Raw genomic sequence first — 26192 nt, forward strand, 5'->3', positions numbered from 1 at the left:
AAGGTTAATGATACACTTGCTTTCAACATAAGGGATTTAAGTATGCTCTGTGTATAGGGATTTAATACATCAACAAGCATTCACAATGTTAATCTAATGAGGTAGAGAGATGCTTTGTGAAGGTTAAGCAGTCAACACATAGTGACCTTATACGAAATTCTCAAAGGTTATGGAGCTCAGTATTTCAAACGAAATTCTCAAAATCTACAGTAATCTGTAGTCTAATTGAAATTGACAAACATTCAACATGCAGTAATCAAATTGAACTTGACAGGGAATCCAAATGAAAACTAAATTAATTGTTCAAAAGGAAATCTTAAATGTTTCACATAGCAATGAAATAGAAACTAATACACAAAGATATTCTAACTACGTTATGCATACAATTACAAGAAGTAGACTCCAGTCTGCTTTCACACAACAAAATAAAGAATTGAATAGAAATCAAGCATTTAATTGAATGAAAATAAACTAAACTACAACGATCACAAATCTAATTGAGTACGAATGAATCAAGCTACAACAATCAATATAAGATGAATAAGGAAGCTTACTACCAGGTGATGGTGGGCCCTTGCCACACCTAGGGAAGCTTTGGAACTTATAGTAAAAGGAAGATTGTTAAAATATGCAAATCAAATACTCACAACTGACTAAAACTAAAACAATCTCGCTCACACCAAGGCCATGTATATTACTGAAACAAAGCCAATTATAATTGTAAGGTGTTTTAACAAAACTTCAATGCTAAGTAGCTTTCACTTCCCCCGCTATTATTGTTGCGCTACTTTTTATACATGTTGTAGATGAAGGTGAGATTAATTACATTGTAAATGAAATGGGACAACAAACAAATTCACGATGTGTTTGACTTCTCTAGATGGCCTTTGAATAGATAATGGTTGATGTTGATGTTGATCAATGCATGGATGGAGGACAAGAACTTATCAAACCATAACTGCGGCATAAAAATAGGCAAATCCGAATTTAACTATTAAGTACAAATCTGGATATTTTATATAAATTGGCCTCAGAGAACTCCGTGTATATTCCAAACCGTAAGAAATTTTAGAAAATTGTTTGAGGTTTAGTAAATTGGACATAGTAGGACCAAAACCCATGTGCCGGATTTTCTTCATTCACCTTCACTTGCACGTAAATTGAGGCAGACATTGGCAGTTTGAAAATTATTGCAGATTTGGGCAAATTTATGAATCTCCTTCTAGAGACCAACATGAGTGACTTCAGTGCAATCCAAGTTATGGAAATGTATTACAACATCATTTTTGACAATAAACTTTCTCAGTTTCTCCGAAAGCATGCCGAAAGTGTCAAAAGCCCAAAATTGACCATTTCCGTACTCTACTAGCTCATGAAGAAACTTGGTGATGGAACCCTGTGAAAATGAGCTTAATAAAATCGTCATTATTAAATCATGACATAATAATATTTAATCATAGAAAATCTAATAAAACCAATGATAATCAACCACAAGGTATAGGATGTGATTTGGCGATAAATGATGGAATTAGGGTATGAAACGGGTTAAAGACCTAGGGTTTTAGGGTATGAATCGTGATATTGTATGATGAAAACATGGGAATTTTAGAGGCCCATCAGCATGTCAGGCATCCCTTCCTCCAAATTAGTAAGATCCTTCCCTGTTTCAATTCACAACAGGTGGTCAAGTCCTGCATTTGACCAGTTTGGATTCACAGTTACCTCAAAGTCATAGTCTTGGAATAGCAACAGTCATCTGCATAGCTTCCCCCCCAACACAGGATTATTGACCAGGTATTTCAAGACATAATGATCTGTGTACATCATAAAATGTCTGCCCAATAGATAGTTCTTTAAATTTTGAAGCGCATACACCATAGCCAATCCTTCGCACTCTATCATTGAGTAATTTTTCCCAACCTTTAATAATTTCCTTCTCACGAAGGCTACAAGGTGATCCATCTCTCCTTCACTGGCTTGTGTCAGTGCTGCTCCCAACGCAATACACAAGGCATAAACATGTACATGGAATTCCTTCGTCCAATCAGGGAAGAGCAAGATCGGCGTAGTGACCATATTTTCCTTCAATACATCTAGACTATGTTGAAATTCTTCATCCCAACATAATGTAGAATCCTTTTTCAACATATTTTCCATAGGTGCATTAATCTAGGCATAATCTTGTTGAAATATGGCAACAAGAATATTCCAATTTAATTTGTCTTTCACTTACCAACTACTTGGAAATAATTAATTAATTCATTTTGAATTAATTAGTTGGAGAAATTCAAGTTAGAAGTCTTTTTGAAGTCATGCAAGAGTTATCCCTTAAATTAAGGAGATAAGATTCAGTTATATTTGAGTTGTAATTAGTTAACTTAGTTTACTGAGTTAAGTCCAGTTAAATTAGTTCCAAATTGTTTGAGGAACTAATAGAGAGTTAACAGTCAGTTGATGCACGCATGCACTCAACTAGTGCTACTCCAGTTAACTAAAGATTCCCTCATCAAAAACTCATGCATGTCTATTCTAAGAAAGACCTAGTGGAGATTAAAGTCAAGGACAATGCACTATCAATTTCATGTGTTTTCTTATAAAGAAGACTCATGCATGCAGTCAAGGCATCACTCATTGAGGATTGTGTAGTTCTGACAGTGTGTGAGAGAGCTCTTCCACTTGGTGAGGTGAAGATCATCCACAACGAACAGCGCAAGGAAATATGATCTTGGAGAGCAGCCAAGATTGCTTGTGAGTATCTGTGAGGATTGTACTTAGAGTTGGCTAGCTATGAGAGCTAATGCTTTGTATAATTCCTATGTATTTCCACCTTGTATGATAATACAGATAGTGGGGTTTTTAGCTGAGGCTTTCCCCAAAGTATTTTCATGTGTATTATGCATTGACTCTTCTTCTTCTAGTTATATTGCTCAACGCGATCTTTAAGCTTCTGCAAATTGATAGTAGAAGTAGGTTATAGTATTCTGCTTTGGTTTATATTGCATTATCGGGTTAACCTACATCGGATTTGCTACATGGTATTAGAGCTGGATTTGCAGAAATTTTCTACATTGTATCGGAGCTGTGAACAGTATACTAAGAAGAGAATTCGAAGTTTGAAGTTTCGGGTTGCAGGTGCAAATCAAATTCATATCATACTTAAAGGTTGGCCAATGGTGTTCTATGGCTTGAGACTTGAGTATGCCTTGGAAGGTAGCTCGAATTACATAGCATGGAAAGATAGAATGGAGGCTTATTAGAAGAAAATGGCTTAAAGGAATTCATTCATCAAGAAATCCCAAACCCAGCTTCAACTAATGCACAAGAGTTGGCTGAGTGGAAGAAGTGTGTGGCGAAGGCAAGACGGATCATCCTTGAGGGAGTTCAAGACCATATTGTCTCGAGTCTCCATGGGAAGGATACTCCATTTTCAATGTGGAAGACACTAAAGGACCTGTAACAGAATAGTATCGACCAGAGGAAATTGGCGCTCAAGGATAACCTTCGAAGACTCAAGATGAAGAAGGGCGATACTATTTCCACATATCTGAACAAGCTCACCACCTGTAGAGATGAGCTTGGCAGTGTGGGAATAACTACTTCCAATGATGATATGGTGAGTCTCGCTCTCCTTGGCCTTCCAAAGAGTTCAAATAGTTACCAGGACTCTGTGAATGGAAGGTAGAAACTGTCAGATTGGGAACGACTGTGGTCAGTGTTGGGTGTGGAGCTTGATTATCTTTTGTATTCAAAGGTATCGTCACATTGGACCCCAGTTCAAAATGGGGTGGCAACGCCGCCTGAAAAATATTCACTGCAGGGGGGGTCCAAGGGGGGCAGCTACAACCTTTGGGGAGCCCCCCCCCTGGCGGGGGTTTCGAGAGCAACACCCCCGAAGCTAAGAATAGATGTAAAATTGCCTTGTAAAAGTATAGTAATTTATAGTCAATCTGGGCCATTCACTAGGCGAAGATCTGACTATAGAAGTTATGTTTAATTTAAAGTTTTTTACCCTAGAAGGCAATCCCTCACTATATATGAGGGACTTGTATTGCGTCTATGTATATCTGTATTTTGAGTGAGAAAGAGAGAGGAGATTGAGAGTGAAGAGGGTTTTACAGCGGATCTGTTGTAGGTTTTATCTCTTCAATTTGCTGGATAATATAAAAGGAAGGACTAATTGTTTCTCCATGGACGTAGCCCAAACTAGGTGAACCAGGTATATCTGTGTCTCTCTTGTTTTATGCGTTTTCTATGTTTATATTTCTGCAATATTTTATGTATTCCATCGCTCCATAATATATAATTTTCTAACAACTGTTATAAGAGTTGAAGGTCTTTTTTTTTGGCTGACAAACTTGCAGGAGAGAAGGATTCCCGGTTCGAGTGGGAGAAATGTCGGAAGATAGTAAGTTTAGGGCCGAGAAATTTAACGACCAAAACTTCTCACTATGGAAGATGCAGATGGAAGATTATCTGTATCAGAAAGATCTATACCTACCATTGGGTGAAGAAACAAAGATGCCAATGAGTATGACAGATGAAGAATGGAACCTTCTCGATAGAAAGGCACTCGGAACAGTACAGTTGTGCCTCGCAGCATCGGTCGCCTTCAACATTTTGAAGGAAACAACAATGGAGGGTTTGATTAAGGCATTGGCGAAACTATATGAAAAACCCTCAGTCTCAAATAAGGTATTTCTTATGAATTGTTTATTTAATATGAAGATGTTGGAAGGTGGATCTGTTGCAGACCATTTAAATGATTTTAATACTGTTACAAGTCAGTTAAGTTCTGTAGGGGTAAACTTTGATGATGAAGTTAGAGCTCTATTATTCTTGTGCTCATTGCCAGAAAGTTGGAATGTTTTAGTAATGGCCATTAGTAACTTTGTTTCTGGATCTAGTACTTTAAAGTTTGATGATGTTGTCAGCGCTATCCTTAGCGAGGAAATGCAACAAAAAAGCTCAGATGAGACATCGGGTAATGCTTTGAGTGCAGAGTCTATAGGAAGAAAAATGGAAAAAGGAAAGAGCTTAGGATATTGCAGTAAATCAAGGAAAGGCAGATCCAAGTCTAGATTGGGGATAGTTTGCTGGAAATGCGGAAAGAAAGGACACCTAAAGAAAGACTGTAGATCTCGGAAGGGAAAAGAAGGAGATGCACAGCAAGAAAAAAATCATGAAGCAAATGTGACAGGTGAGGTGTTACAAGATGCTTTGATTCTTTCTTTCGAAAATATTACTGATTCCTGGGTGGTAGATTCAGGGGCCTCATTCCATGCCACACTTGATAAGAAATACTTTCATGACTATGTTCAAGGAGATTTTGGACAAGTCCATTTGGGTGATGATAAAACCTGTAAAATTGTTGGAATGGGTAAGCTTCTTGTAAAATAGCAGAATGGAAACAAATGGCTACTAAAGGAGATAAGGCATGTTCCAGATCTGAAGAAAAAATTGATTTCAACAGGGCAATTAGGCGGTGAAGGTTGTGTGACAACTTTCACAGATAAAGCTTGGATGGTCACTGAAGGATCCCTAGTAATAAAAAGGCGAAAAGTTTGGTACATTGTATTTATGCAATGGTATTTCTAACTCTGTTAATGCTTTAACTTCCAAAGGAGCAGATTCAGCATTATGGCATCATAGGCTCAGACACATGAGTGAGAAGGGGATGAAGATCCTTCACTCTAGGAATTTGTTGCCAGGATTGAAGAATGTTGATTTGGAATTCTATGAGAATTGCATTTATGGAAAATAGAGGAGAGTCAGATTTCCCATAGTTGGGAAAGAAAAGAAGAGCGAAAAATTAGAGCTTGTGTATACAGATGTATGGGGACCTGCTCAGGTATCATCTCTTGGTGGCTCTCGTTATTATGTTACTTTTATTGATGATGCAACTAGAAAAGCTTTGATTTATTGTATTAATAATAAATCTGATGTATTTGATACTTTCAAGAAATCGAAAGCTTTGGTTGAGATTGAGATAGGAAAGAAATTGAAGTGTCTCCGATCAAACAATGGAGGTGAATATTGCAGCAATGAGTTTGATAGGTACTGTTTAGAGCATGGAATTTGCAAAGAGAAGACAGTTCCAAGAACACCACAAGAAAATGGCATGTCAGAAAGGATGAACAGAACAATCATGGAGCATGCAAGGTGCATGAGGTTGCATGTAGGATTGCCTTTACAATTTTGGGTAGATGTTGTAGATACCGTTGTTTATCTAATAAATAGAGGGCCTTCAAGTACCCTGGATGGTGGTGTTCCATAGGAAGCATGGATAGTTAAAAAGGTAAACTACTCTTTTTTAAAGCCTTTTGGTTGTGAGGCCTTTGTCCATATTAATAAAGAAAATAGAACAAAGCTTGAGGAAAAATCAAAGAAATGTACCTTTATTGGATATGGTGTTATATGATTATGAAAATCACAAAATCATTAGGAGCAGAGATGTAATATTCCATGAAAAGGTCTTGTATAAGAATCATTTGTAGGAAAAGAAACAAGAAAAAGAAAACAAGGAATACACAGTTCTTGATGAGATCACTGCAAAAGTAAAGGTGCCTGAAAATAATAATAATCAACAACCACAACACAAACAACCACCACAACAACAACGGGCACCCCAAACACCTGAAAGTGGTGTTAGAAGATCTACGAGGACAAGTAGACCCCCTGAACGATACTCTCCTTCATTATATTATTTATTATTGACTGATTCTAGTGAACCTGAATGTTATGAAGAAGCAATGAAGGTTGAAAGCAAGAAGGAGTGGAAGCTAGCCATGGAAGAAGAAATGGACTCCTTAATGCATAACCAAACTTGGGACTTAGTCATGTTTCCTGCAGGTAAAACTATATTGTAGAATAGATGGGTTTACAGGCTGAAGGAAGAAGATGGAGGAAAATAGAGGTACAAAGCTAGACTTGTGGTGAAGGGGTTTGCACAGAAGAAAGGTATTGATTTAATGAAATATTTTCTCCTGTTGTTAAAATGACTTCAATCAGAACTATTCTAAGTCTAGTAGCAGCTGAAGATTTGCATCTTGAGCTGTTAGATGTAAAGACAACCTTTCTCCATGGGGATTTGGAGGAAGAGCTATATATGCAATAGCCACAAGCATATGAGGTAAAATGGAAGGAGAAACTAGTGTGTAGGTTGAAGAAGAGCTTGTATGGCTTAAAACAGGCTCTAGGGCAGTGGTATCTAAAATTTGACAAGTTTATGTCTAAACAAGGTTATACTAGATGTCACTCTGATCATTATGTATATCTAAAAAAGCAAAATGATGGCAACTATATTATATTGTTATTGTATGTAAATGACATGCTTTTTGTAGGGTCTAACATGCAGGAAATAAATGTGCTCAAAAGAAAATTGGCAAATTCATTTGCAATGAAGGATTTGAGAGCTGCAAAACAAATCCTTGGTATGAGAATAACTAGAGACGGGAAAAATCGCAAACTAACATTGTCTCAGAATGAGTACATACAAAAGGTGTTGAAAAGATTTAATATGCACAATGCAAAACCAGTTAGTACACCTTTTGATAGCTACTTTAAACTTAGTAAGGAAATGTGCCCAAAGACCCATGAAGACATGGATTATATGTCTAAAGTTCCATATGCATCAGCATTTGGAAGATTAATGTATGCAATGGTCTGCACAAGGCTTGATATTGCACATGCAGTGGGAGTTGTAAGCAGGTACATGAACAATCCAGGAAAGGAACATTGGATGGCAGTGAAATGGATTCTCATATATTTGAAAGGTACCACAAATCAAGCATTATGCTTTGGTGGTTCAAACATTTCTCTACAGGGATATGTTGATCCAGATATGGTAGGTGATAGAGATAACAGGAGGAGCACTACAGGATATGTATTTACTATAGGTGGATGTTAGGGTCCCACCCTAACCCCCTTATTTATGTAATGGGATCACGTCATAGTCAAGAGTCAATAAAGCCCATATTAATAATTGTAAGTGGTTAATCTGCAATTAATGATGAAACCACAGTTAGTTGCAAATGGGACGTAGTATTAGATAGATGGTATTAATAAAACCCACGGTATTGGCCCATGGTATTGCATGTATGAGTCATATATAAAGGATAGAGACTCCCTGCGAGGAGCATCGTGTCTTATTTTGTAGTCGAGCTCTGCTTTATTGGAGGTTGCCCCCTCGAAGAGGCAAGTGAACATTACTCTCTGAATAATAAAATCATTGCTATTCTGTGTTCTGGGTATCTTTTCTTCACATATTCTGTATTTAGGTATCATTTTGCAGGTTAAGAGCATAACAAGTGGTATCAGAGCACTTTCCAGGGCCGGTGGGATCTCCATTTCTTAGCAAAAAAAAATTTTGGCTAGAGACGTGTTCCGGCGTCTTTAAACCATGGGATCTGTCGTTGAGCGCATAAACCTGCGGATTTGGGGAGGCATGCACGCAGGAAATACAAGAGGTGGTCACGTCTGTTGGACTCCCTTGTAACCCCTGTGGGTACCCCTTCGAGTAGTAGCGCATTAGACAGAACCGTGCACGAATTGTCTTGCATGTACCCTCTGGGTATATCGGAAGCCGCCTAGGCTCCCTTCAAACCTCGCCATATATAAACCGTCAGCCGTCTTGCGGCTACAGTACACTGAATACAGCACTCGGGGAGATTACTCACTCGTACGATAGGGTAGTCGGGTTGTACGGCTAAGGGTACGGTCGATCCTCCTTAGTTAGAGCCCTGAAACATTGGGCCAAGTACTACTGCCAGACCCTTATGTATATTGCGATCTATAGCACCTGACACTCCTGAAGACCAGAGTTCCCTTTTCTATCGGGGGATCACACAACATCTCTTCCAGATCCGCTTGTGTAAAGGGGAGCAGCAGCAACAGACATCAGTCCCGCAGTCTCGAGTTCACAGATCAGCCATTCCGATCTATTAGATCCATCAAATCCACAGAAGCAGTCTGTTCCACCATCAAATCCACCATTCAGATCTCTCAGATCCACCAGATCAGAGTCGTTGTGAAGGGTTCCTGTACCGGGGTATAATTTTCGCAGGACTTTTGGCGGCATTGACATTTTGAGGATTTGGCCACTGCACTATTGATAAGGAAGGAGTAAAACTCCGTTAGGAGTTTTCAAAAAAAAAAAAAAAAAAAAAAAAAAAAAAAAAAAAAAAGTAGTTATATCTTGTGGTAGGGAAGAAACCCAATTGTTGCATTTATGCTCTGGGAAAGCTCCTCTTAAAGGAGAAGCACGAGATCGTGTCCGAACCAGTGTGGGAATCAATCCTTCCTCATTGGGAACGACGCCAGATATTCACGTATTAAAAACGGTAAACCTCGGATTAACCATTATCGAGGAGCCTGGGGTCAATTGTTGGTAAACCTTGGATTATGTCAAGGAGCCTTTAAGGGGATTGAGCTTGCTAATCTGCCCTTACGTGCGTATCGGATCGTAGACTGTTCCCCCAGGTATATTTGTCTCAATTGGTAACCTTAGTGGCCATATTCTTTAGGACTCTTCCTAAGGTGACAGTGGTGGGAAGATCCCACTGTACCTGGAGCAGACGTCGGCTAGACTCACTTGGATTTTTTGGGGAGTTCACTTCACTCGAGATGGTTAAGTGGAGGAACTTGTGCCAGTCTTTTCATTAAGCAGGTTGCCGGGGTAACTGTTCCAACCGCCATTTCTGTATTGAACTCTGCGACGTTGGAGTCTGAGATCTTTCGGGGTGCTTATTGGTGATCTAGCCCATCAGAATCAAGATGATGAGCTGAGCACATTGGTACCATTCACTTCTTAATGAAAATTTTTTAGGCGGTCCCAATTTTAAAAAAATCTGGTTGGTGTATGGTAGAAACTAGAGCTCAAGCGATGGCCAATGAAAGGATGGACAAACTTGAAGAATCAATGCACAACCTCCACATTCAGCTTACCGGACTATGTAGCATGGTAGAGAAAATAGTCCGGAAGGGCAAGGAGCAAGCCCACGAGGAGGAGTATAATGGCACTGAACACAATGAGGGTGAGTCTAGCCACTCTCCTCACGTCTGGCACACCCACCCACCACCCAGTCAGTGACCTCCCAAGTTGGATATGCATAAATTTGACGATTCTCACCCGTCGGCATGGATAGCACAAATGTAGCAGTATTTCAAACTGAATCACATCTTCGATGATGTGACTCAGCTTATGTTGGGGAGCATGTACTTGGACAATGAAAGGTGGCAATGGTGGGAATGGCATCAGCGTTGCACTGGACCTTTTAGGACTTGGACCAAATTCACCAAAGCTCTTCAAGACCGCTTTGGCCAGGAATCATCCTTTTTTGGTCATCTTACTAAGCTCCGACAGACTGGTACAGTGGATGAATATATTACAGCTTTTGAAGCCTTAGACTTCCGCACTTGGGGTCTCTCAAATGTGTTCTACACGGAATGTTTTATCAGCAGTCTTAAAGAAGCTATCAAAGCCCAAGTCCTACTGCACCACCCTCCCACATGGACGGAGGCTTGCAAGGTATCTCGTAACGTGGAACGTGCATTAGCAGCCCAATACAGTCGCCCCCCACAGGCTCACAACACGACTCAAACACTTAAGGTCCAAAAGGTGTCACCTGCGGAAATGGCTGAAAGAAGAAAGCAAGGCCTATGTTACTACTGTGATGAAAAATACTCCCTAGGTCATAAATGCAAGGAGCCCAATTTTTTTCAAATTGATGCCACTGACTACAAATCAACAGAGGAAGATCCATCACTGGAGGAACAGGAGCCGCTAGAAGAAGACAACCAAAAGGAGAATGTCTCTGACGAGCCAGTTATTTTGTTGCATGCTTTGGTAGGGATTTCTTCCCCTCAAACTCTCAAAATCAGAGGTTTTATTAAACATTGCCCAGTAGTAGTCTTGATTGATAGTGGAAGTACACATAATTTCATCCATCAAAAAGTCGTAGAAGTAGTGCATTGTTTTGTACGAGCAGTTTCTAACTTCCAAGTTCAAATTGTGGATGGAGGCACAATGAAATGTGAAGGCCACTGTGAAAATGTCAAACTTCAAATGGGGGATTATCAGTTGAAAACCCACATGTTTGCCATACACATGGGGGGTTGCAACATTGTCCTCAGCGCTGAATGGCTCCGCACTCTTGGGCCAATTACAATGGATTTCCAAGAGTTATATATGAGTTTTAAGCAGAACAACTACACACATACCCTCCGTGGACTCCAGGCGGGAGCCCCCTCTATCATCAGCTAGCATAGGATGGAAAAATTGTTAAAAAAGGGCAATCAAGGAGTTGTAGCTCAATTTAATGCCATCCAGGCAGTCGAAACAAAGCCTCTGCCAATTCATCCTGAGATGCAATAGATTTTAAATAACCATCTGCCGGTCTTTGACAAGCCTCATGAGCTTCCACCCTCACGAGGGGAACATGATCATAGCATCACCTTGGTTCCAGGGGCCCAACCCCCAAATGTATGCCCATACAGATATTCGTTCACCCAAAAGAATGAAATAGAAAAAATCATAAAGGAACTTTTGGAAGCAGGTGTCATTCGTCCCAGCATTAGTCCTTATTCATCCCCAGTGGTCATGGTGCTCATGGGGAGTGGCGGATGTGTCCCGACTTCAGGGCCCTCAATAAGTTGACAGTCAAAGATAAATTTCCCATCCCAGTGGTTGATGATTTGCTGGATGAACTCAATGGGGCTCAATTCTTCACTAAGCTGGATCTTCGCTCAGGCTACCACCAAATTTGCATGAAGGAAGTCGACATCCCCAAGACTGCTTTCAGAACTCATGAAGGCCATTATGAATTCCTGGTCATGCCATTTGGTCTTTGTAATGCCCCCTCTACTTTTCAGAGCCTTATGAACCACATTCTCAAACCATATCTCAGGAAATTTGTCCTTGTCTTCTTCGATGACATCCTCATCTATAGTTGCACTTGGGCCGCACATCTTTAGCATGTAGATCTACTCTTGCAACTGCTCTGCAAGCATAAATTATTTGTCAAGATGTCCAAGTGTTCGTTTGGCATGGCAGAAGTAGAGTATTTGGGCCACATTGTGGGGCGTGAAGGTGTCAAGGTGGACCCCAAAAAGATCCAGGCAATGCAGGAATGGCCTCAACCTAAGACCTTGAAGAGCTTGAGAGGATTTTTGGGTCTCACAGGCTATTATCGTAAATTTGTTCACAACTATGGTCGCATAGCGAAGCCCCTCACCCAACTCCTAAAGAGAAATTCATTCTTCTGGAATGAGGAAGCACAATAGGCCTTTACAGCTCTAAAAAATGCCATGTGTTCCACTCCAGTCTTAGCACTACCTGACTTCACCAAATCTTTTGTCATTGAATGTGATGCTTCGGGTACAGGTATTGGGGTGGTCTTAATGCAGGAAGGGCGACCGTTGGCCTTCACAAGCCAACAACCCAGTGGGAGGAATCTGGGCCAATCTACCTACGAGAAGGAAATGATGGCCATCTTACATGCAGTCGAGACCTAGCGACCTTACTTATTGGGGCGACGTTTCCAAATCCGCACAGATCATCACACTCTCAAATATTTTTTGGAGCAACGCCTATCCTCCCCACAACAAAATAAATGGCTAGCCAAAATGCTGGGATATGATTATGAGATCATTTACAAGAAAGGGAAAGAAAATAGTGTAGCAGATGCATTATCTCGCCAATTTGAGGAGGAAAGTACTCTGCTAGCAATTTCCCTCCCCATTCCAGAATGGATTGAAGAGGCTCACAGGGAATGGTTTTCTCACCTCGGGCTCTCCCAACTCATTTCTCAATTGCAGGTAGATCCAAATTCCACCAAGGGCTACTCGTGGCAGGATGATATTCTTCGCTACAAGGACAGAGTCGTAATATCACCAACATCGACCCTCAAAAGTCGCATTTTGGCAGAATTGCACTCATCTCCCATTGCAGGACATTCGGGCTTTCAAAAGACATATGCTCGCACCAGAAGATCATTTTTTTGGACAGGCATGAAAAATGACTTCCTTACTTTCATAGCAGAATGTGATGTCTGTCAATGCCACAAAGGGGAAACCGTCAACACACCAGGCACATTACAACCATTGCCCATTCCGGCATCAATTTGGATGGACGTTTCTATGGATTTCATTACAAGTCTTCCAAAGTCAGGGAACAAGTCAGTCATGATGGTGGTTGTGGACCGACTATCGAAGTATGCTCATTTCTGCGCCCTACCCCACCCATTTACACCAACTTTGGTTGCTCAATCTTTCATGGATCAGATCTTCAAATTGCATGGCATGCCCACTTCTATTGTGTCCGACCGCGACCCGATCTTCACCAGTCATTTTTGGTAGGAACTCTTCAGAATACAAGGCACTCAACTCAAACTCAGTACTTCCTATCCTCTGCAAACAGATGGTCAAACCGAAGCCATCAAGAAATGTCTAGAAACCTACCTTAGGTGTTCACTTCAGAAAAGCAACACCTTTGGGTACAGTGGTTACCTCTGGCTGAATGGTGGTATAACACCAACTATCATGCCACCACCAAAATGACTCCCTATGAAGCAGTATATGGTCAACTCCCACCTTCACCTACTTCGTATCTCAAGGGATGCTCAAAAGTACAAGCAGTGGATCAACTCCTACAACACCGCGCAACCATGCTCGCCCATCTTCAAGAGAATCTTCATCAAGCTCAGAACCACATGAAGCAACAGGTAGACCAGCATCGCTAAGAGCGCCAATTTCAAGAAGGGGATCAGGTCTTTTTACGACTACAACCATAAAAGCAAACATCACTCAAGGACAAGGGGTGTCAGAAACTCTCTCCCAAATTCTATGGACCATATCAAGTACTTCAGCGCATTGGAGAAGTGGCCTACAAGTTGGCCTTGCCACCTACTGCAAAATTCCATCCAGTTTTCCATGTTGCATGCCACAAGAAAGTGATTGGGAACAATTGTAGAATTCAGACAAGTCTACCTGAATTGGATGAAGAAGGGTCCATTTGGCTTCAACCCGAACAGGTCCTAGACACACGAGACAAGCAACTGCGCAGCCGCATGATTAAGGAAGTCCTCATCAAATGGGAAGACACCTCTCCGGAAGATGCAACTTGGGAACCAGCCACTATTCTTCAGAAGTTTCTGTAGCTTCAACCTTGAGGACAAGGCTCATCTTAAGGGGGAGGGCATGTTAGGGTCCCACCCTAACCCCCTTATTTATGTAATGGGATCATGTCATAGTCAAGAGTCAATAAAGCCCATATTAATAATTGTAAGTGGTTAATCCGCAATTAATGAGGGAACCACAGTTAGTTGCAAATGGGCCATAGTATTAGATAGATGGTATTAATAAAACCCATGGTATTGGCCCGTGGTATTGCATGTATGAGTCATATATAAAGGATAGAGACTCCCTGCGAGGAGCATCATGTCTTATTTTGTAGTCGAGCTCTGCTCTATTGGAGGTTGCCCCTCGAAGAGGCAAGTGAACATTACTCTCTGAATAATAAAATCATTTCTATTATGTGTTCTGGGTATCTTTTCTTCGCATATTCTATATTTGGGTATCATTTTGTAGGTTAAGAGCATAACAGTGGAATAGTTGTCAGTTGGGTTTCAAAAATCCAAATTGTTGTTGCACTTTCAACAATAGAAGCAGAGTATGTTGCTACTACAAAGGCTAGTAAAGACATGATTTGGTTATAAAGGTTTATGGGTGAATTGGGTAAGGAGCATGATATGGGCACGTTATAGAGTGATAGCCAAAGTGCAATTCGTCTTGCAAAGAACTAAACATTTCATTCTAGGACTAAACACATACAGCTCAAGTACCATTTCATACTATCAATGTTGGAAGATGGAGAGTTGAAGCTGGAAAAGATACACACTAGCCAAAATCCTGCAAATATGCTAACAAAAGTTGTAACCAAGGAGAGGCTGAATATGCTCAGTTTCAATTGGTCTTCAAGTATGATGAAGAAGATGAGAAATAGCCAGGTCCAAAGAGGAGTCATTGTCCAGCAAATGAAGCAGCGGTGGAGTTTCCATAATTAGTCTCCAAGTGGGAGATCTAATACTAGTTGTTAGAAAATTATATATTACAGAGCAATAGAATACATAAAGTATTGTAGAAATATAAACATAGAAAATGCGTAAAACAAGAGAGACACAGATATATGTGGTTCACCCAGTTTGGGCTACGCCCACGGAGAAACAACCAGTCTTCCTTTTATATTATCCAACAAACTGAAGAGATACAACCTACATCAGCTCCACTATAACACCCTCTTCGCTCTCAATGTCCTCTCTCTTTCTCACTCAGAATACAAATCTACATAGACGCAATACAATTCCCTCATATATAGTGAGGGGTTGCCTTCTAGGGCCAAAAACCTTAAATTAAACATAACTTCTATCGCTAGATCTCCGTCTAATGAACGACCCAAATTGACTAGAAATTACTATACATTTACAAGTCAATTTTACATCTATTCTTAGCTTCGGGGATGCTTCCCCCAAAACCCCCCACCAAGGGGGTGCTCCCCAAAGGTCGCAGCAGCACCCCCCGGACCCCCCTTGCAGTGAATATTTTTTGGGTGTCGTTGTCGCCCCATTTCGAACTAGGGTATAATGTGGCAATACCTTTGAATGCAGAAGATAATCAGGCTCCACACCCAACAGTAAGATCTTATGCAGGAGGAGATCAGGAGGATCACACGAGATGGTTCTTCATCCAAGAAAGATGATGAATAAAATCAGGCCTTAGCAAGTAAGGCAAGGAAAGGGAAGGGGAAGGCTTCCCATTTCAAATCGAATTCTTCTCATGGAGGGAAGAAGGGTAACATGTCTAAAGTAAGATGTTTTAATTATCACAAGATGGGACATTATGCGACTAATTTCCCATCGAGGAAGTCCAAGAAGGGATCCTCAGAAGGATCGGAAGGTGAGGCATTAGCCTCTCATTTCGAAATGGACTTTACCATCATCGCATGCATGGTGTCATTGATGATGGGTTATGTCTGGTACCTTGACAGTGAAGCCTCATTCCACATGATCGGTGATAAAAGTTTATTCAGTGCCTTGGAGGAGAAAGACCTCAAGATACGCATATCAATGGGTGATGATGGAAAGTATAGTGTTTTAGGAGTGGGCATAGTTGCTTTTCAAAGGGATCATGGAGCTCATATCACCTTGATAGATGTGATGTATGTGCCTAGACTAAATAAGAACTTGGTATCGGTCACAATTTTGGTAGACAAAGGCTATGATGTTGACTTCAGTAAAGGAAAGGGATTCCAAAGACTCATAGCCATGGTTCAGAACAAGAGGATAGGGATTCGAGTGAAGAATCTCTATAAACTAGAGGTAGATGATTGTGCAGCATTGAGTACGAAAGCAGAATTGGTGCAAAGCTAAGACATTGGCCAGTTGTGGCACAGGCAATTGGGCCCTTTGCATCATGGGGCTTTGAGGATAATGCAGCAGATATCCACAAGACTTACCAAGGATAAACTTGAGCAAGTTGACACATGCAAAGGTTGTACCTTGGGAAAGTACACCAAGTATTCCTTTCATGATCGACACAATTGATCAGAGGCTATCTTAGAGTGAGTTCATACTGATGTGTGTGGACCATTCTTGATGGAACCCACGGTGAAGAAAATGTATTCTATGATTTTCATTGATGACTATTCTCGTAAATGCTAGATTTAGTTCATGCAGAAGAAGGACCAAACTTTTACAAAGTTTTGTGAGTTCAAAGCTTTGGTCGAGAAAGAGTCAGGGAAGAAGTTCAAGGCCTTGAGAACTGACAATGGTGGAGAATATGTCTCTCAAGAGTTTAAGGACTTATGTGCAGTGGAAGGAATTAAACGAGACTTGATGGCACTTCATAACCCATAGTAGAATGGGTTGGAAGAGAGGAAGAACATAACTATTGTAGGGGCAACATGGGAAATGTTGCATGACCTGTTCGAAATATTGGGGGGGGGGGGGGTGAATCAATATTTCTTTTCAAATATTATTTTTATCCGTTAAAAACATTTATATTCAGAACACAGAAATAGATAATAGGAATAGATGCTTTTATTAATGTGATCTTTGCAATAAATCAAGTACTATATATGTATGTATATATATATATATATATATATATATATATATATATATATATATATATATATATATATATATATATATATATATATATATATATATATATGGTTTCAATTAGTTGTTAAGAACCAACTCTGTCTTGTCAAGGCACCAACCTTGAATTTAGGAGCACCAACTCCCAGGACACCAATCCTTCAGTTTTGAGGCACCAACCTCAAGGGCTCCAACCCTTTGCTGTAACTGTCTGGATTTTTTTGGTTGTAGTTATCTTCTCCCAACCCTGTCGGACCTATGACTTACTTCTGTCCTCGTGTTCCTTCCACTTCTACCAGAACTTCGGCTCCTGTTTTTTCTTACAGTTTTCCAGCAACATTAAACTTTCCTTGTTCTATGTTTATATGCTTGATACGCCTGGCCTTTGGCTTCCTCCTTGCTCGCTTGAGCTTCGGTTTCCTCAATGCTCGCTTGATCTTTCAGCTTCCTCTGCACTCACTCTTCGACTTCCTCTATCTCTTCGAATTCATCAATACTCACAGGACACGTTATTTAGGAAGATAGCCCATCTTTGTTATTATTCAAACAATAGACTTATTCTTTATGGCAATTGCAACATTCATGAACAGTTGGAGTTATTCCTTTAACCTACAATCGCAATCGCAACATTCTAGAGGTCTTTATAAGTCGTGCCCATAGTACAACTGATGGTCGATAGCCGATTCCCCTGCTGGATGTGATATGATTATAAAAAAAAAAATTAATGAATCCATCGAGTCCACACTAATATTGCAATCGTAGTTTATAGTGTGCCATCCCTTTATAACTTGCGATACATATCTTCCGATGCGGCGAACATGATATTACAATAAGGCATATTAAAATGGAGTAGCAGGTCCGTGGTATTATCGCAATCAGATATTTTAACATGACAAGGCCTTAAACACTACGATACATAACTCCCGATATGGCGGACACAACTATCGGACCCAAACCTTGTGGTTATGCCACAATCACCTATCGAAAGTGTTTATGTGTGTATTTACATTAAAAACACGAACCATAAAAAAACTCGGAATACAAAGGAATGCACGGGGAACTTGCTACGAACACATAAGCTAGGCTTCAAATGCATTAAAACCGCATAAACAAATCTCTTGAGTCCACAAATACCAAACCTTTCCACTTTATTCCTCTTTACCTTTATTATCTTCAACCTCCGATCTCTCTTCATCGTTGTTGGCACATCGACCCATTGCATATCGGCATTCCACCACGTCGCCACTTAACCTTCCCGAAATGTGATCTGCAATTAAATATCAACCGTCGATCTGGTTTCTGATCCAATGGTCCAAATTTCACTCGATCATCATAGCTGATCAAAAGATCTCTTTCGTTCAATCAACCCCGCTTGATCTAACAATTTATATTGATTTCAGCTGGATAACATGTGAGAGGAATACCTGCCCGATAAAGTAGTTTTATCTGTCCAGTCTCCTACCATGCATCGATCAATGAATGGTATCAGGTGATCAACCATAAATACCACTTACAGCTTTGAGTTCACCCGATGAACCCACTTGCCACTTATGGAAACTATGTTATCGGTGGCTAATCTAGGATGTCCATCCTCTAGTTTCAATGATATGATTTAATCTTCATCGTCCATTGCCCTTCATTGGTTTCTTGGCCTTTCCTTAGGGATTTTAGGAAAATGTCTGCATTTTGCATTATAGTTAGATATTCTCAGTATTCCTCTATTCTGCTATAAAACTCAATTGCACCTGCTTCCAGATGATCCTCCCATCCATTCACACGGAAATCCTGATTTCTATATGCATAGATTCAATATAACGCTCCTGGTCTGAAAACTTCCAATATTCTTTGCTCTGATATGTTTCTCTTTGCTTCTTTTGTTGAATTCTTCCTCTCGGTTCTTCTTGGGCATACATTGCACGTGATACTCCCGATATGGCTCCTCCAATGTGTCTCCTCCTAAATCTTTCACTCTTACACTTACTTCTCTTCTGTGCTTTGATAGTTATTCTTTGATAGCTCCTCGGCTTCATACTGCCATTAATGACAATCTAGATCAACAATCTCCCCCTTTGTCATTGATGGAAATATTCTTCTTCTCTCCCCCTTTGACATCAGTGGCAAAGGAGTGCACAAGGACTCCCCTTGTCAAACTGCTCCCCCTGTCGTACAACATCTTTATGAATCAACTTAAGTGATGCTAAAGAGATAACCCCCATCTTTTGACGAGGATGATAAAATTTGTTGGGTTGTGTTATATTCTTTCCATGTAGTTAATAGGGGGTTTGAGGGGCACCTGTAACCCCACTTTATGGGGTCCGGGGAAGCGCCCCAAAAATTTTGGTTTTGGACCTGTTGTGGCCAACAACAACTCCCCTTTTTATTTAGTTTTATCACTAATACTAAATAATTGGGGACCCTTATTCAAAAATTAAAAAAATCGATTAATGCTTGTATTTCCTTTTTCAATAAAACTTACTATCATAAACTTAGGAGAATACCTTCAAAAACCTAAAAAGACTTAAGTTTTATGATAAGTTAGAATAAAATCACTCCTTAAAACGTCTCGCATCGCAAAAAGGGTAATGGAGGCCTTCCTACAAGTGGAATTCTAAAAGTGTGAAATTACGATGCGAAATCACGCATCAGAAGATCCCCATCGCATTGTATGCCTTAAACACAACTTACGCTGAAATGACTTAAACTGCCGATATGCGATGGCACATCTCACGAATCGCATTTCGTAGAAAACACATTGACATATGATTACCACAGGCGGCAATATTGCGATATTGCGATCTACGATACTGCGATATTGCGATCTGTGATACTGCAATCTACGATATTGCGAAGCAAATCGCAAAATCACCTTATCGCAGATCGGCAGGGCCTGTTGTTCGAGAAAGATTTTTCATAAAACAGGGGCCTAGTTATGCGCATTAATGTTAATTAATGAGTTAGTTGACAATCATTAATAAAATATGGTTTTGATCTTATCAAGGAGCCAGTTCACGTAAGGTGGTATATTTTATATGTTTTCTGCATTTAAAGCTTTCCCGTCACCTTTTTCTTATCATTGTTCTCACCTCATTTGTAAACTGTAGGAGTGAAGAGCAGAGAAATATACAGATTAGAGTTCAAGATATTATGGGAAAGAAGGGTAAAGCTCTAGTTTTGAAGATAAAGAGATGACTCCCTTGTACACAGACACCACCTGTAACAAAGATGCCAATATTACTACTTTGGAAGGCATGGATAGTTTACTTGAGGAAGAATATCCCAAGGTAATGGAGGTTACAGCTACGATAGACTCACACGGGTCTTCTAAGGTGTCTATTACAGATCTAGCATGTTCGTTCTTGCACAGGATAGCGGCGAGGCCCAAAATTCTCTCGTATACAGACATGGTTAAATGGATACTAGATAGTGTCAATATCACGTATAGATAATTCAAAGCTTAGAACCAAGAACGTATAAGTCGTTCTTTCCACAAAATTTAAGCTTTATATCCTCTAAAAAAAGCATGTAAGAGGCGAAAATCACACCAAGGAAGCCCAGATCATGAAACGAAGGAAGTTTTCAATGCGCGAATCGCACATCGCTAGGAAAAACCCCTCGAGATGGAAAGCCTCAAATTTCTCAGTTCCCTGTAAGCTCGGAAATTTGTAGGAAAAAGTACTAAAGACGAAAGGTAAAACTAAAACTCAAAACCAGTGGTATTTATCTTCAAAAGAGTATGTAAATATCTACCAAATGTACAACATCTACAAACCAGCTGGAGACATAAGGCTCAAGAAAAGGCAGAGTCAATCAAAAGGTTAACCAAGTTAAATTGGGATTCTTACTGGGCGTACTTAGTAAAACCACACAACCAATGCATGACTCTCAAATGTATCATCAATTCTACCGAGAAGATTGCGCTAGCTATTGTCGATTCTATTTTCACAGGATAGCTAAAGTCGGAAGTTGGCCAGCCAACTCTCCTCAAGAAAATGCTGAACGCTTGCGATTTCAAGGAACAGATACATAGATAGTTAGTTTTAGATTTAGTTTTAGTTTTAATTTTGCTTTATCTTTTCTTGAAATGAGGACGGTAATTTAAACCGCATCCTACATTTTTGTAATAAATTATTTTTAGAATTAGTTAGTAGTATTTAAACCCTTCTCATGCATTTAGAGAAGGGTCCAGAAATTTATCAAAAACTTGTCCTCAGAACATGCACTTTTACACCCTCCAAGGAGGTTTTGATGAATGAATGGAACAAGATTTCTTGATATCTGTGTTTAATATCTACTGCTGATGTTGCACCTTTGTACTCTTAGTGGATGTTGGATTAAGAAGAGATAGATCGTTATTGCTGCAGCTCATGAGTAGAACTAGTTATAAATGGTACTTTTATCTCTTAACTGTTTCTGCTTATGTGTTATGGTGATATTCATGTTCAGTTATTTATATATGAATGCTTAAATGCTTGAGTTATCATTTGGGACTTTTTTATGGTGATAGCTATTTATTTATGCTTAATATATGGGTACCTTATTATGTGATATGTTTTTCACAACTATTTCGTCTAACTTTTTATATGAAATGGTTTATCTTTATTGAATTCCTTTCTCATAGCAGCTGAATGATCTTTATTACCAATTGTTATTTGAAATCATTTTAGATCGCATAATGGAAAGATTACATCCCGGGTTAGTTTAGAATTAGATATTTCTATTTATCTGAATACAATTACATGTTGTTAGATTAGATTTAGAATAAAAAGGATTTTACCTAGGAACCATTAGGAAAGAAATATCAATTCTCAACACACACACACATATATTGGGAAACTGGTCCCATATCCCTAGTCAGACCCACTATACCAAACAGAAAAGGAGCTGCTAACCAAGGTCCGGACTGGGTGGGTATCCCCCTTGTTATAGACCCGATTTTTGGGGCTTCAACATATTTGGTGCTAGAAGGAGGGCCCCGAACTGTGAATGGAAAGTAAGTCTAAATCTAAATACCATTCCGAGAGTAAATCGCCCTCATCATCTCCCCCAACTTCTCCATCACATTTAGAATCTTTAAATCTTGAGCAAGAAGTCGAAAGAACAACAACCATTTCCACAAACCCTAACATGTTAGACAAATCTACTATTGAACCTCCTGAAGTTGAATCTTTGATTGATAAACTTCAGCGATTTTCAATATCTCCTCAAAAATCTGATAAATCTCAAGGTAGTGTGACTTTGCAATATAACCCTACTCATCCTCTCACCAGATTAAAGAGCGAAAAGTTTGGTATTGAGCCAACCGAGTTACTTCTACCTACAAGGAAGAGAGCAAGGAAATCACCTAAAGGGTCTGATAGTGAGACTCTTTCTTCATCATCATCCATCTCAACTTCTCCACCGCGAAGTCAACCATCCACTCCTCCACTTCAAATCATTGTCCACTAGACCACTGGAAATCCAACATCTCCTTCTCAAACATCTGGAACTGTAATATCCTCATCTTCCCAACCGCAGGGATCATCTTCTGCAGTTTCGTCTGTTAGCAGTTCAACAATGGCCAAAATTCCATGGAATAACCCAGGGGTAGTCTTAATGCCTGTGCCCTTGAGTCAATTACCGGCCCATCCCGAAAAATGGTTGCCTAAGTTTAATCCTAAAGCAGGCATGGTAGCAGAAGAACACATAAATAAATTTATGTTATCCATAAATCTCAATGGGGTCACTAATGAAGACGTTGTTGATTGGCTTTTCCTTACACTTTGCAAGGAGCAACTGGATCATGGTATTTCTCAATACCATCCGGTCTATTACTAGTTGGGATATCTTCCAAGAACAATTCTTGACTAAGTTTGGTGATGACAGGTCCACTATGACATTAATCAATGACCTATCTAACCTTAGGGCTGAGTCAAGGGAACCTATCAAAGATTTTAACTCGCGTTTTAATAAACTGCTGAACAAAATTCCTACTCCTTCTAAACCTAGCAAAGAAGTGCGAAGTGAATGGTACATATTTGCTTTACCATCAAACATAGAAATCTTCGTTGATAGAGCTAACAAAACAACTTTAGTTGACAATATGAATGAAGCAATAGCGGTAGAGAAATGCATCATAGCTCTTGAAAGGAAAAACGCCGTTGAAGAACGTAAACCTAAAAAGGTTTCTTTCAAATAAGATCCAAAGAAAAAACATCCCAAAGACCCATTTGATTTAGAGGGATTGCAGAAAGTTTTGAAAACCATGTCTAATGAAATGGTTGACATAAAGAAACAAGTAGAAAACTTCTTCTAAAAATCCTTACAAGCCTTATAGAATAAATCCTTCAATTGATTCAAAGCCTCCTAACGCTATTACAAATGCTGAATCAGAGGAAGAAGAAGAGGAAATTGCTACCGATGAACCTATCAATGAAGAAGAAGTTGTAGAGCTACAAGTTGTGTGGGATTTCATCCTCCCTGATGAGGAGGATCAAGAGGCATCGCCGATTAGTACTCGAAGTAAAATCAACTCGATCCTCCTCAACCTACTCCTAAGCCAAAGAGAGCAAGCTCAATGCTTAAGGATAAAGTCACAGCCAAGAAAATGAGATCCAAAGTGACTCAAACAAGCCCAGTCCAAACAGATTCACCAACTCCATCTAAAACATTGATTGTTTCGGATGAAATGGAATATAATATCATAGAAGAAATGAAGAAGACTAGGGCTAACATCACTTTTTATGAATTGAGCAAGTTAAAACATCAGCAAAATCTCCTTTTGAAATAATTACATGCAGTACCAGTTGCACCTCTGCCCACCGCTGTAATCTCGCAAGCTTCCCATGAGATGGGAAGACCTCCAAATACTGTGATTAACAAAGTTGATCCAAATGACATCGCTCTAATTGGAGGAAGGTCAAGATCTCATACTCCGCCATTTCTTCTTACTTGTGAAATTTTCAATAAAAAATTGCATAATTGTTTAGTTCATTCAGGAGCTTCATCCAATATCTTACCTAAATAAATTTGTGCAAAGTTGAATGTTCAACCTCAAAAATCTGTTGTGCACATAGTGCATCTGCATCGGTCGCAAGTTGAAGTGACCGGTGAATTAAATTAGATTACCATAAGACTGTCATATAATCCAAAGGTATGTCAAGTTATTAACATTTTAGTTGCAGACATTCTAGAATTCTATGGCTTAATTATTAGGAGGGATTGGTTAGAAAAACTTCATGGATACTTTGCAACCAATTGATCGCACATGTGGCTCCCTCACAATGGTAAACCAAATCAGATAAAGATTGAGCGAGAAAGACATTAGAAATACATAGTAACAGAATTGGAAGGAGAAAATGAACTGGTAGCATACAGAAATAATATAATTGGCAACTATTCTGTTGATTCTTTCCTAGGAAATTTTAATGCTCACACTTCACCTTACTTAGAACATTCTGTTTTATATCAAGTAGGAAATTTTTCTCAGACAGATAGTTCTAAATGTATTAATTTTATAGATAATCCTGTAAATAAATATTTATTTTGGAAGTTATTTTTTGACGGTTCTAAGTCTAACGAAGGAGCAGGAGTAGGATGCGTATTAGTTAGTCCAGAGGGAAACAAAACTATGCTAACTTGTAGACTCGAGTTCAATTGCACCAATAATACTGCAGAATACAAGGCTTTAGTCCAAGGATTATACAAAGCAATCGGATTAGACATCAAATATCTACAAGTCTTCGAAGATTTTGAAATTGTTATCAGACAAGTATGGAATACTATACATTGTCTATCAGGTTTTATAGCATTTAATATTTCATCAATTCCTAGACTCCAAAATGCTAGTGCTGATCTCTTGGCAAATGTAGCTTCCAAGCTTATTCCCTCAAAAGACTTAGCCCCGCTATATTTTCAATTGAATTAATCTTTAGACCCTCGATTCTTGATAACATTACAAATTGGAGAATTGTCAACGATGATCCTGATATTGTAAGCTTCCTCACCTTTGAGGGATCTTACACCAATCAGATAATTGATGAGGACCAACATGACAGACAATTGCAAAATCAGTAGTCAAATTAGAAGATCTATATGATTTGAAAGATTGATTCAAAAGATCTACCAATTCAAAACTTCAAAGTTCAACTTTGAACTACAAATTAGTAAATCTAGGAACTAATACCAAGCCACAGAATATCAACCTAGGCCTTGGCCTAGCTCCTAAAGAAAAAATAGTGTATGTTCATCTCTTGAAACAATAAAAAAGTGTCTTTGCTTGGAACTATGATGAACTTAAGACTTACGACACTTCTATCATCCAACATACTATCTTAATGATAAACGATCAAAAACCTGTCCAGCAAAAGCTAAGAAAGATCCATCCTAATCTTGAAAACCAGATCAAATCTGAACTTAATAAGTTATTTAAAGCCAAAATCATTTTTCCCATACGACATTCTCAATGGGTTTCCAATATGGTTCCTGTTAGAAAGAAGAATGGAGACATTAGAATTTGCATTGACTTTCGAAATCTTAACAAAGCCTGCCAAAAAGATAATTTTCCTTTGCCTCCTATGGAGCAAATATTGCAAGCAGTTGCAGGATCAGAATTAATGTCCTTCTTGGATGGTTTCTCCAGCTATAACCAAGTTTTGGTCCATCCCGATGATCAATTAGAGACCACATTTAGAACCAAATGGGGTACTTATGCCTATCAAAAGATGCCTTTTGGTCTAATCAATGCTGGTGCCACATTCCAAAGGGCCATGGACATTGAATTTAAGGGATTAGTAAACAAATCGGTAGTAATCTACCTGGATGATATAACTGTATATTCCAAGAAGCGAGGCAATCATCTCAGATATTTAAAATAGATCTTCCAGCGGTGTCAAAGGTATGGAATTTAACTTAACCCAAAAAAGTCCTTTTTTGCATTAAGTGAAGGAAAACTTCTTGGATTCATAGTGTCAAAATCTAGAATCCATATTGATCCTGACAGAATCCAGGAGATTTCCAAAATACCTTTGCCTCACAAAAATAAGGCTATGCAATCTTTCCTTG

The sequence above is a fragment of the Pinus tabuliformis genome, chromosome 5_1, assembly GCF_031772625.1.
Source record: "Pinus tabuliformis cultivar Carrire ecotype Pingquan chromosome 5_1, CPIR1, whole genome shotgun sequence".
NCBI classification, from domain to species: domain Eukaryota; kingdom Viridiplantae; phylum Streptophyta; class Pinopsida; order Pinales; family Pinaceae; genus Pinus; species Pinus tabuliformis.